The sequence below is a fragment of the Cucumis melo genome, chromosome 5 (genome assembly GCF_025177605.1).
Source record: "Cucumis melo cultivar AY chromosome 5, USDA_Cmelo_AY_1.0, whole genome shotgun sequence".
In the NCBI taxonomy this organism is placed as follows: domain Eukaryota; kingdom Viridiplantae; phylum Streptophyta; class Magnoliopsida; order Cucurbitales; family Cucurbitaceae; genus Cucumis; species Cucumis melo.
This window is the reverse complement of record NC_066861.1, coordinates 13,033,406-13,043,001: the sequence shown is the minus strand read 5'-3', so window position 1 is coordinate 13,043,001 and position 9,596 is coordinate 13,033,406. Positions and strand designations below refer to the sequence as shown.

The 9,596-nt window shown below is 33.0% G+C and overlaps 1 long non-coding RNA gene across 3 annotated transcripts; it reads left to right on the top strand.

Moving 5' to 3' along the window:
- Positions 1-871: 871 nt before the first annotated feature.
- On the top strand, positions 872-4,936 carry LOC103485757 (uncharacterized). Of its 3 annotated transcripts, XR_007820787.1 has the most exons (7): positions 872-1,134; positions 1,537-1,626; positions 1,680-1,787; positions 2,028-2,090; positions 2,235-2,294; positions 3,038-3,122; positions 4,611-4,936. It is a non-coding gene; the product is annotated as an uncharacterized LOC103485757 (long non-coding RNA). The 3 variants fall into 3 exon arrangements; XR_007820788.1 differs by having other exon boundaries at positions 873-1,416; positions 1,537-1,787; XR_536921.3 differs by having other exon boundaries at positions 875-1,134; positions 1,537-1,787.
- Positions 4,937-9,596: the final 4,660 nt, after the last annotated feature.

Genomic DNA, 9,596 nt, shown 5'->3' with positions numbered 1-9,596 from the left:
AAGAATTAAAATCATTTTTTACGATGACTTTCTTTCTAAACTTGTGATGCTTGATAACAATGAAAAAATAATTTTAGATAGAGATGTTAATTTGCATAAATGTAACGAAACTTAAAAAATATTTACGATCTATGTAACAAAAGATAAAAATCTATGAAACTGGTAAAATATTTTCATAATTTATATATTTATCCTCGTGTCACCTCTCTTTCTCCTTCTTCTATTTGATTTCATCTCCTTTTCCAATTTCTTTTTCTTTTTCTTTTTTTATTTTTACATGATTTATTCTTTTGTTTAAATCGCCTATTTTTTCTTCATCATTTTCAGCAAAAAAATTTGAAGCAATCTTACGATTGTTTCAATATTCTTCTTCATCTTACTCATATTTAAAAATATCAAGATTGCTTAAATACCATTCTAAATGATCAACACAATCATTTACCATTATCAACATGATCGTGTATCATGTTCAGCACGATCATTTATATTTCAAGTCTTTTCTCCATCGCCTTACACGATCGTGTTGACATTATCTTAACGATCACTTACTATAGTCAACACACTCGTTTACCATAATCAACATGATCGTTTACCATGGTCAACACGATCATGTCACTACTACAAAACTAAGTTTACTTGACGCTTGCAGTCTAGAAATACTTGATGCTTTTAATAAAAACTGTCAAGTAAAATGAAAAAACGTCAAGAATAACAAAAAAAACTAAAAAATGCATAATTTTTCAAAAAAATTTCCTATACTTGACACCTAAAAAATGTCAATAATAGTTTTATTTACTTGACATGTTTTAAATGTCAAGTATTGACTATTTTGAAATAAAAAAAAATATATTTTCTAAAAAAAAAAAGATATCCCCCAAATTTTCATTCCTTTCTCTTTCCATACCACGATCTTTTTTCTTTCCTCTTCCTTTCATCACAAAATCTCCAAATGGTATCATCTAAACTGCAGCCCTAGCTCCCACCATTGTACGTCGGACGACTCCAACTCCCACCGTCGCACGTCGGGTGGCTTTAACTCCGTCCATCGCTGTAAGTTCGTGACTCCATCCGTGACCCTACATCTGCCGACGTGACTCCGCCCTGTCCTCGTTCTAACTCCCTCCACCGCCGCAAGTTTGTTCTCATTTTGCTGCTGTGATTTTGGTTTAGGAATATTTGTCTTCTGCAGAAAATACCTTAATTTTTTTATAGCAGGATACTTTTTATAAGATAGTAGTTCTTTGTTCTATCTTGTTACTTGCAGCGTCTTGGTGCCCTAGCCATAAATATTTCTTGTAATATTTCATTTTGTCAAAATGCATATTTAAGAAGTATGTTTGCTATGCTCTTGATGTTCCAATGTATTTCATATATCGGAAAAAGAAATATATTGACTATTCTGGAATGTCCTTCAGGGTATGCATATCTTTCATAGTCGTCCAAGCAGAGCTTTCTGTCTCTCTTCCTTTCTGTTCATCTTAATCTATATTTTTTTGGTATTAATTATCAAGGTGTGGTTGTAACATCTTTCTGCAGGATTTTATGGCAGGAAAGCTCCCACTAGTTCCTAGAGAACTTCCTACCCTAACTGATTAGGAAAATCATTTGACTACAATATTTCCAGAGGTATTCTACACTTGATTTACTCCAACAATATGCTTGTTATGACCTGATTCTAGGATCTATTTTTCCCTCATTACTGAGGTGAAACTGAAGAGATATTTGAAGATGAGGGGTAGTGATGGAGGCCCTTGGAGGAGATTATGTGCTTTCTTCCAGCATTTTAGGTAATTTTCATGATATAATTAAACTCTATAGACCTCTTATTAAACATGGATGTGATGTGTATCCCATTATACAAACTTCACATATATGGCTCATGTTTAATTTTGATCTTAGGAAAAATATTATTTTCCTTTTCCTCCTATTTCTTGGTTAGAGGTGTTTGCTATCATTTAGTTTTCTTGTTGGTGATCGACTATGCTATGCTGTTTGAATATTTTTGTGGTTGAATTTTGTGTACTCAGGAAGTTTTCTGTTCACTGAAGTCATCATTGACTAGTATTGAAGCACTTCAGTATGCTGAATATGTAAGTATATTTGGTTACCTCTTTTTTGCATTTTTCTATTTCCTCTAAGGGTGGTTGTATGATGTATCCTTCGAACTTTTTCTTCTCTAAAGGTTTTTGAGATGGGAACAGATTCCTACTAACAAGCATGCCCTTTTAATGCAGGAAAAACAAGTTTGTTCACTGCTGATGGATTGCAGACCCTAATGAATAATCTTTATACATGTGAGTGATTTTTCGCCCAGTATATTTGCTATATGCTAGTTCTTTTCTCAATTTCCTTGTAACATTATGAATAATTTCCACTTATCTGACTCTGCCTCATCTAGCCCTAAAATACTACGAGCCAAGTTCTTCAGTTTTATTTTACTTGTGAGATTGGCTTAATTAATAATGTAAATTTTTTTGTTTCTATAGATATGCTAGGTGTACTTGCTCAGTTTCTATCAATAAGTTTTCAATTGACATGATATGACTTCGTTTTGCCATACTGTCTAATCGACCATTGAGAATTATTTGTATGTTCATTCTTCTTTTCCTTGGTTCATGGCTTGTTTAATTTGGTATAACTTTGGTTCATGGTTTGTTAATTGACATGATGACTTGTTTTTATTTACTACCACTAGTTTCTCTCCCAAGTCTTGAAGTGTGTCGGTTATTTCTTACCGGAGTTTTACATTGGTTGTTTACCGGAGATTTTTGAACAGACAGTTGGTTGTTTATCATGTTGCTTTCTATGATTGTGCTAGTCTCAGGAATGTGGAGGTATCCGACTCATACTTTCGCGGTATCTACATTTATATTATTAGATAAACTTATTCAGATTAGTTTTCTCTTTGTTTCATTTATGTTCAACTGCATATATGATTAGTTGAGCCATTTGCTATTTTTGGAAAAAATCTATCATAGATTGTGTGTAAACTTCCTTGTCATGTATTCTCATATAAAATATTTTTGTCTCTTATCAGTTCTTTTGGTGATGGAGACCATAATGGATATGTTAAAGAAGGATGGAAAAACTCTCGAAGTCTACGTAGCAATGCAAGTCGTGAGGTAAAGGACTCAGTCCAAAAATTAAATTCTGCTGTCTATGGGGTCCAAGCAGTTTAGAATTAAATGACTCATAAAGTTAGCTGTTCATTAGATTGCTTCTTGTTTTGATGAGAATGACCAGTGTCATAAATTTTAACGTTCACATTGTTATATGATTATAGTTATAAAGTTTGCATAGATCTAATGGAACTACTGATTTAGCCTTGGAACTACTGATTTAGCCTTGTTTATGCATTTGTCTGCCATTTATTAAGCTTAATCTGATATGGTTGCAAGTTGAGTTTTTTTTATATGGCTTTGGATTACACTAGTGATGGGAGCTCGCATTGGCTTGATTATGTCATTGTAGCTGTTCATGTGATCATTCAGTTTTTTTCTTTCTAACATCGGTTGTTTAGTAGCTTCGAAAAGCAATGTGTTAGGCTCTAGAAAAAGGAAAAAACGGTAAGAGCCTAGCGCCTTGCTTTTGGTCTTTGATGGACCCCGAGTAATGCTCTAATGTGATATACGGACTTTTTGGTATCTATCTCCCCACTTCCTGGGGTCTCTTTTGAGTTATGCTCTTTTTCTTTGGATTACAAAATAAACTTTTCTCGTATTATTATAATCGATTCTGAATTTAAAATAGAAGCAGTACTTTTCAAAATGAACCTCGGAGGCCATGAGAAGTCAGTTTTTGTGAGTTCTATGTTGTTGTAGTGTGGATTGGATTGGTTTTTGTGATTTCTATGATGTTGTACTGTTATTTTACAAGATATAAATTTTCCAATTAATTTAAGTTTAGTTACGTGATACATTTTTGCGGCATTAGGACTTTTTATCTCTACCGCTATTAAGATTGGATAGGTTGAGTTTAAACCTTCAGAATTGCTGCAATTCTTCAAGAATGATTTCTCATACTTCAATTGACTCTTCCTTGCATTATGATTCTTCAGAATTGTACATTTTCAAGGGTGAAAGTGGAGATTTGATAGCAAGTTTTGAACTTCATTTGTGTACTTGTAGTGTTACATTTCAAGAATTATGTCAATTAAGTTGTACAACTTTCTTTAGTCCTAAATTCCTAATTACATTAGTACTTGGAATAAACTTTTGAATTGTCATGGTGACTTGGCTTGCTATTGCATGACCATAACATAGGGAATTTTGGACTTGCCAAGACATTGAAATTATACGATTTGGCTTCTTCAGTATGACCCCTGCACTTGAATTGCATTGTATTTTGATTCACCGATCTCCGAAATGGGAGGATTTTGTTATTTGATACTCATCCTTTTTTAAAAGTAGTTGGCTGATGTTATTATATAATTTTCTTGTTTCTGTTTGAATTTATGTTTAAAAATTTGATTCTTATATGTATATTGAAGATTAAGGTTTTGATTTGTTAGATAGGAGTTGAAGTAATAAGGAAATGGATGAACAATTCTTTTGATGCTTAAAGCAAATAGAATTTAGCTTTTAACTTCAATATTTTGGGTTTCATATCAGATTGATACAAGGACCTCATATAGTCAACTCGAGTTGGATGAAGTATGCAAATGGAGCTCGTTGATTTTTTGGGTGGCAACATGTGATTATGGTGATAGCTAAGTTCTTTTGGGTTAGATAGACAAGTTTTGTTGACACTAGATATAGGTGAATTTGTTTTGTTGATATTTTGTTGATACTAGATATAGGTGAGAAAGACAAGTTTTGATATGGTACACCGTTAGGCTACATATATATTTTGTTTATATCGACATAGATGAAAAGTTTAAGTTATTGTTAGAAGTTTGGGTTGCATATATATATATATGTTGTAATTTAGTATGTAATTACCAACTTATATATGTATGGTTCATTTGATATATATATATATATATATATATATATATATATATATATATATATATATATAATTTCTTCGGTGGAAAGTTTGAATTGATTTTAATTATTCAATTAATGTGTGTTTGAATGTTGTTGGACTTCAAAACAGGTACAAGATAAATTATATGGATATTTTTAGTATATAATTTTTCATTTAAAAAAAAAACTTGACATGCAAAGCGTGTCAAGAGTACTCAAATACTTGACATGTAAAAACTGTCAAAAACAAAACTCCTCTTATTCTTGACACTGGATTACTTGACGTATAAAAACTGTCAAGAAGTCATATATACTTGACGCTACAGTATAAATATATACACATTGAAAAGCGTTAAAGTAAACAAATACTCAACAAGTAAAAAGTGTCAAGTAAACCCAGTTTTGTAGTAGTGTGTAAAGTACATTATTTCACTGCACGATTGTCTATCCTTGTAATACATCTTAAATGGTCGTGTAGTTAATGGTAAACGATAGTGTGGCTGATCGGGTATTACTAAAGTATAGTATTTAAAATGAACTATATGATCGTGTATAATGATCTAAATGACCATAGATCATTTGTTTAGATTATAGTACACGATCGTTTAAAAGAAAACTAAACGCTCGTGTTGACTGTGATATTTTTGGAATTTTACATTGTGGGCATGTGGATTTTTTTTTATTTTCAAAATTGTTCTATACGATGTAAATATTTTACTGGTTTGTTCTATTTTTGAAAAAACACCTTAAAAATTCATTTTAAGTAAATTTGGATGAATCACTCTGAAAGTGATTTTCAATGGTTTGTATTGGATAATTGAGTGGAAATTTCTCTATTAAAAATGTATTATTTCATATTAAACAATTATCTTCCTATCCACTTTTATTTTGTTCTAATTTTGTTTATAAAAGAGGGAATTTTCAAAAAATAGAAAATTGTGACGATCTATTTATGCTTCATAGAATAAAATTTATTATACTTAGATTTTTTTATGGAGTGTAAATATTTTGTCAAATATTTTATTTTTAAAAATTTTTCTTAGAAAATTTTAATTTATTTTAGGAAAACTATTGTAAGTCACAAAATTATTGAACATGTTTATAGAACGTAGGAAAATTTTATATTTTATCGAGACTGCTAACAAACATTGATAGACACTAATCATGGATAAAATCTAAAATTTTGTTATATTACGTGAATATTTTAATTTTTTTACTATATTTTAGAATACTATTTTTTATTAATTTCTTTCCTTTTTTAACCTTACTTTTTCTAGATTCTACCCCTCTCTAATTTTTTCGTTTCTAAAAAAAATGTTCATTTTTTATCGTTTTTTTCCCTCCGATGGTTTCAACTCTCTATGTAATTTTTCTAATTTTTTTTTATCTCTTCAACTTTTTGCTCTTTAACTTTTTCCTTTTGAAGTTTTTTTTCTTCTTCTTATGGAGTCTCTTTAGAGTTATTCTCCCTAATTTTTAGTCTTTCTAAAAAAAAAAATAACAAATAAACAAATAAATAATTTGCTACTTTAGGTTGTTATCTTGAATTGTCGTTGTTTCTATTAAAATTCTCTCTAAAATGGTTTCGTCTTTGACTTTCTCCATCAATTATATGTTTTCTCTTAAAACTTCTCTAAAATGTTTAATTCGTTTTTTATTATAAACCTCTAATTTGTCTTAATCTCAAATAATAATGTATTTCTTACAACTTAACAGATTCTAAAATTTTCATTGAACACAAAAATTAGTCATTACTTTCGGTCAAAGTAAATCACTTTATAAATATAACAAACTAGTAACAAAACTAGTTGAATAAGAAATTTGGAACCAATTACAAATTGACACGTCATTTACTAAAATAATTGCATTTGGGATTAATATAAAAATTGACATGTGTACCAAATTAAATTTAAAGACAAGTTGGTCAATTCTAATGATGTCACGTGTCTTTATTATGATAATTAGATCAAATTAATTATTTTGGTTCAATTAAATATTATTTACTTGGGCTAAAATTCAATTAAGTCCAAAAATAAGTTTAATTTAATTTAGCCTAAAGTTAAATATGACTCAAATCCATGAGATTGAGCCCATAAGCCTGACCCATGGACCAACTAGACCCATGTTTATAAAAGTTCACTAGGGAACTCTATATAACAAATGGAACTAGGCCCATTGATCAAATGGAACTCAAATCCATGTGGAGGTTGGAAATTTTTGACTTCATAAGGCCTAGAGAGAATTCTCCCAAGAGTTAGAAGACTCCCCAACTCTTGAAGTCGACTGTCCTCTAAGATTGAAGCTCCTTTGAAAATACAGCTCCTTTGAAAATACAAACTTTCTTCCAAGACTCCAACTTCAAGAACATCACATGCTCTGCTTCCTCAAATCAAGCGTAAGTATCCAGTCGAGAGAAAATCATAGGATCAAATCCTAGAGATCGAACCACATCACATTAAATCAATGTAAATACAACATTAACACAAGTTCAACTCCACGAACACAGTTTCTACGAAAATCTCGTGTGACCAAATTGGCACGTCCAGTGAGACATCTCTACCTCTTATCTCTCTCGTCATCCAAATCTACATGAAAATCAATGGCATCAAAGAAGGCTGCATCCAAATCTTTTGTTGCAAGCGACGGTTACATAGGACCCATCACCCGCAGTCGTTCTAAGGAAATCACCTAGAAGCAAGATCAAGGCTCTACCATCGTGCAGAGCATTCTTAAGCAATTGATGGAGTCTCCAAAAGTTGGGATTATCATCAAGGAAAATCCTTTGTATGATAATTCTGATTCTGTCTCTAGCAAGTCAAAGAAGGAAGCACACCCTGACGTGATGTCCGTCATTATGGCCAATATAACGGTCGAGGCTGCCATAGTGGAGATGGAGAGGAAAATTAACATCCTAATGATGGTTGTGGTGGAATGAGAACATGAAACCACAACTTTAAGAAAGCAGATGTGAACTCGTGAAACTATTGAGTTGAGTCAAACTCCTGTTGTCAAAGCTAGTGATAAAGGGAAGAATGTGACGTAAGAAAATCAATCACAACAACAATCAGCTTCTATTGCTTCTCTCTCAGTTCAGTAGCTACAGGATATGATCACGAATTCTATTAGAGCTTAGTATGGAAGACTTCCGCAAAATTCTTTCATGTACTCTAAGCCGTACACCAAGAGAATTGACAACTTAAGAATGTCGCTTGGGTACCAACCTTCGATATTCCAAGAAATCGATGGAAAGGGCAACCGAAAGAAGCACATTGTCCACTTCATCGAAACATGCGAGAATGTAGAACCAAGAGAAGACCAGCTTGTCAGGTAGTTCGTTTGAAGCTTGAAAGGAATGCTTTTGAATGGTACATCGATCTAGAGTCAAAAGTCATTGACAGTTGGGAACAACTAGAAAAGGAATTCCTCAACCGTTTCTACAGTACCAGACACACCGTACGCATGATGGAGCTTACAAACACGAAACAACGAAAGAGAGGGCCAGTCATCGACTACATCAACTGATGGAGGGCTCTAAGTCTTGACTTCAAAGATCAACTCACCAAACTACCGTCTATAGAAATGTGCACCCAAGGCATGCATTGGGGACTCATCTACATTCTGCAAGGAATAATGTCACGCACATTTGAAGAGTTAGCAACTCGCGCTCATGATATGAAGTTCAGCACCGCCAGCAGAGGAGATAAGGATCTTTCTGTTCTTGAAGTAAGAAAAGATAAGAAAGAGACGAGGGGTGCTGAAAAAATAGAGAAGAGCACCATGAAGGACCCCACTGAAGTTCTCCAAAAGAAAGGAAGTGAGAGCTAAAAAGAAGGATGATGGAAGCAAGAGATGACGTCTGACTTTAAAAGAAAGATAGGAAAAAGTTTACTCATTTCCTGATTCAGATATTGCAGACATGCTAAAGCAACTACAGGAGAAGAAGCTAATCCAGGTGCCAGAATGTAAGCGATCTGAACAAGCAGGAAAGGTAGATGATCTCAAGTACTGCGAGTATCATCGGGTCATCAGTCACCTTGTAAAGAAATGTTTTGTGTTGAATGAGTTAATTCTAAGGTTAGCTCGTGAGAAAAAGATCGAGCTAGATTTGGAGGAAGTAGCTCAAACAAACCATGTTGCAATGACGATAATGTCAGAGGCTCCTTCGTCAAGATTGATTTTTGAGCAAAGGAAAAGCTTTGTCCAATTCGGGACCTGTAATCCTATAGTTGTCCAATTCTAATAGGAAGTTGAACTCGAGGATTCTCAAGGAAAAGAAAGATCGGTCGAAGAAGACAACGAATGATGGATCATTGTGATCCGTCGAAAGAAAAGAAAGTTGACTCCGACCCAAAAAGAGTCCCCCTTCTACAGAAATTATAGAAGAGGGAATAAGGCTCAAAAGAATAAGAAGAAGAAGAAGACTCAAAAGCTTAAGCTCGTGTACAAGGAAGACAAGGATTTTCCTCGACCTCAGCACTTAGTAACTTTGGCAGACTTCTTTCCAACAAGTTTCCTTTGTGATCATCAGGATGAAAACCCAGAAGTCGTTGCATGTCATGCTATTAACGCAACGAAGGAAGAAAGCATCCCGCCAAGATCACTAGAGGAGGAGGAAGAGTCAAAAGACCT